Source organism: Zophobas morio, unplaced genomic scaffold (genome assembly GCF_036711695.1).
Source record: "Zophobas morio isolate AGI-343-1 ecotype UQ-CSIRO unplaced genomic scaffold, CSIRO_AGI_Zmor_V1 ptg000021l, whole genome shotgun sequence".
In the NCBI taxonomy this organism is placed as follows: Eukaryota; Metazoa; Arthropoda; class Insecta; order Coleoptera; family Tenebrionidae; genus Zophobas; species Zophobas morio.
Window position 1 is genome coordinate 27,194,767 of NW_026972126.1, and position 4,394 is coordinate 27,199,160.

Here is a 4,394-nt window from a genome sequence, read left to right on the forward strand (position 1 = left end):
GATTAAACAGATCTTAACCACTTTTTTGGAAAAATTTTGAAAATTTTGGATTCATTTTTCACGTTTATTTGAATAGATGCAGTGACGGCGATTTTAGATTCTTAATTAGCGAAAAATTATCTACAATTTGATAACAATTTTCAGTGGATAGAACACATTTTAACCATTTTTTTTTTAATTTTGAAAATTTTGGACTCAACTTTCACGTCTGTTTGGATGAATGCAATGACGGCGATTTCAGATTCTTATTTAGCAGTAAATTATGTACAACTTGACACCAATTTTCATTGGATTGAACACATTTTAGCCACTTTTTTGGAAAAATTTTGAAAATTTTAGACTCTCTTTTCACCGTTATTTGCAAAGATGCAGCAACAGTGATTTTCTATGCTTAATTAATGCAAAATTATTTACAATTTGACGCCAATTTTTGATAGATTGAGCACATTATAACTACTTTTTTGGAAAAATTTTGAAAATTTTAGACACACTTTTCAAGGTTATTTAAATTGATGCATTGACGACGATTGAAGATTCTTTTTTAGCGAAAAATTATCTACAATTTGATAACAATTCTCAATGGTTTGAACACATTTTAGCCAGTTTTTTGGAAAAATTTTGAAAATTTTGCACTTAATTTTCACGGTTATTTAAATAGATGCTGTAACATCGATTTTACATTCTTAAACTCATGTTAGATTGGATTTCAGGAATTTATTGACCAGCTTGATCCTGCAGCCCCGATTTTTACACAATTTTTGACCAATCAGTGGAAAGCCAGCAACAGAACTTTAATTATCCACCTTATCAACCGCGGCCTTAAGCCAACACTCTCCCGACTTATCGGTATTTCTTCAGGCAAGAGCCGATTGTTTTGACGGTATTAAACTCGAGGGACCTTTCCGCCCTTACACGGTCATATTGATTTAAAATAACCCAGAGCTACTAATATTCCTGACCCTCGATGCCAGTTAAGCAATTAGTAAACAAAGAGTGCTGTTTGAATAGGTTTAATCAGAGTTAAGGCGGATTTTTCCGCCTTTTTTTTCGCTCTCTAAATCAACATAATCAAGATGAGAACTGGAATGAATTCAATTAGTGTCCTTTCGGCTTTAATAATTTTTTAAGTGCGTCTCTTGACAAATTTATCCTTGCTGCGTTTTTGCACGTCGCGAGGAGAGGGATTTAGGAGTTTCACGTTATTAAAAAAATAAATTTTGGGGTGCTCCGTTTTGGCGTGGGAGAGGGATTATGTCGTTGGAAAATTTACAAACGTTGTTCTTGAAGTAGGAGTACATCAACAGTTTTTACTACGAGAGCGTTACTTAATGAATAAAGGAAGAGCTAATCTGAGGCTTCCTTAACTTTGGGAGCTCGCTGAATACAGAGAAGAGGTTTATGATTTCTGTCTGTCTGCGGTCAGCCTGATAGGTAACGCCACCGTCTATGATTCGAACACAGTTTTTACTTCCCGAGCGTAAGCAAAGGAAGTATTGTAATCGAGTCCGTCGGCCGACTCTCTACTTTTACGTTTTCTCGATCTTTCATGACCCCTAGAAGACGAAGAAATAGGTCTCCCATTTCCGTCTGTCTGTCCGTCCGTCTGTCCGTCTGTCCGTCTGTTGTCCCGGATTTTATTAGACAGATAATCTCCGAAAGTACTCGACCGATTGTTGTGAAATTTTGTACTTATATTAAGAATATCATGTAGATGGTAAAACGCTAACCAAAATTTGTCTAATCATCCCCACCACTAATGCGATGACGTCACTTCAAAATTGTACATAGTAAATGGGTTTTCAATTGTATAAAATAACATAGTCCTACACATGTAGTTTACAACTCTGAATCGACTTTTCACCCGAAACGTCCAGATTTTTGGAAAAAAAATCAAAATTATAAAACAACATTTTGAAATTTAATTTTTAATCTGCTAACCAGAATGCTTTGAAATGTTGCAGATGTTTTAAGGCTATAAAGAGCATCATAAATCTTTAGTCAAAAAATATTTGCTTATCCCCTCCAAAAACTTGATGACGTCAGCTCAAAAGTTTGTGGAATAAATCATATCTAAAATGTACAAAATATGATGAGCCTGTACTTGTGATCTATCACTCCATTCATATTTTTTGGATTTGCATATACAGGGTGACTCAAAAAAATTAATGAATGCGTAAATATATTTTATTGATTTAATCAGGAACTACAAAACCGAATGCTCTGAAATCTTGTAGATGTTTTAAGGTCATAAAGAGCATAATAAATGTTTAGTCAAAATATATTTGCTTATCCCCTCCAAAAACTTGATGACGTCAGCTCAAAAGTTTGTGGAATAAATCATATCTAAAATGTACAAAATATGATGAGCCTGTACTTGTGATCTATCACTCCATTCATATTTTTTGGATTTGCATATACAGGGTGACTCAAAAAAATTAATGAATGCGTAAATATATTTTATTGATTTAATCAGGAACTACAAAACCGAATGCTCTGAAATCTTGTAGATGTTTTAAGGTCATAAAGAGCATAATAAATGTTTAGTCAAAATATATTTGCTTATCCCCTCCAAAAACTTGATGACGTCAGCTCGAAAATTTGCCGAATAAATCATATCTAAAATGTACAAAATATGATCAGTCTGTACTTGTGATCTATCACTCCATTCATATTTTTTGGATTTGCATATACAGGGTGATTCAAGAAAATAAATGAAAGCGTAAATTTATTTCACTGATTTACTCAGGAACTACAAAACCGAATGCTTCGAAATCTTGAAGATATTGTAAAATTATCATAAGCATGGTAAATTTTTGATCAAAACGTATTTGGTCGTCCCCCCTAAAAAATTTATGACGTCACCACAAAATTTTGCTGAATAAATCCTATCTAAAATGTACAAAATATGGTGAGTCTCTTCTTGTGATTTATCATTCCATTCAAATTTTTTCGATTTGCATATACAGGGTGACTCAAAAAAATTAATGAATGCGTAAACTTATTTTATTGATTTAATCAGGAACTACAAAACCGAATTCTTTGAAATCTTGCAGATGTTTTAAGGTTATAAAGAGCATAATAAATTTTTAGTCAAAATATATTTGGTTATCTTCTACAAAAAACTGATGACGTCAGCTCAAAAGTTTGCCGAATAAATCGTATCTAAAATGTACAAAATATGATGAGTCTGTACTTGTGATTTATCATTCATATTTTTGGATTTGCATATGCAGGGTGACTCAAAAAAATTAATGAAGGCGTGAATTTATTTTATCGATTTAATCAGGAATTACAAAACCGAATGCTTTGAAATCTTGGGAATATTCTAAAGTTATTATAAGCATGGTAAACTTTTGTTCAAAATGTATTTGTTCATCCCTCCTAAAAAAATTTATGACGTCACCCTTAAATTTTGCTGAATAAATCCTATCTAAAATGCAAAAAATATGATGAGTTTGTACTTGTGATTTATCATTCCATTCATATTTTTTAGATTTTCTTAAGAGGTGGTTCAAAAAAATTAATGAAGTCAATTTATTTTATTGATTAAATTAAAGGCAACACTTATTATTAGTATTACACCCCAACCAACCCAATTTGGTAGACACAAAATTTGTTAAAGGAAAAACTCGGTTGAAACATAAGGGTAGCACGCTTATTTACATCGACTTTAACATTACAGACCTGCATTTGTTTTATGCGCTCACTTGGTTCCGCGAATGTGAAATAGACATGTTTATAATCAACCAATTGTGAATTTCACCGTCAAGAATTAAAATAAAACCCAATGTTTTATATAATAAGCGGAAGTCGAAGCAATAAAACCGATGGTCGTTTTGTTTACAGTTTCTCTGTTTGACTCTCACGTATGCTGTTACGCCTGTCATCTTAAATTAAGAATGTTTATACATGCACGATTTTCAGTTGCCTCTAATACGTATACGTGAGTAAATTGTTTCGTTATTTTATTGATTATTACAAATCAATATTCAAAACGACCCAATTCATTTTCCCGAAAATTTGAGAATATAATAATTTTATTCTTAGTATTACACTACATCTATCCCAACTGATATACGTGTCCTTGCAAAAATGTTGATGACGTCATCGCAATTTTTTTTTAAATTCCCACTACAAAAATGTAATGAGAAAAAAAACACAATAGGCATGCAGTCGTCAAGTTTCCGACAGCGAGGGAAGTACTGTCTAAACTCTTTAGACCAATTTTTTCAATTAGCCCTCGCCGCCCACGACTGTCTTCAAATTTGCCAAATAAAACCCGACTCCTCCGATATTAGATGGGCCCCCGCCCCCGCCCGCCGTCCCGCCCGAACGCAACTCAATACATTTCCCTTTTCGATCAGCAAGGGGTTGAAATGATAAATCTCGGGGGC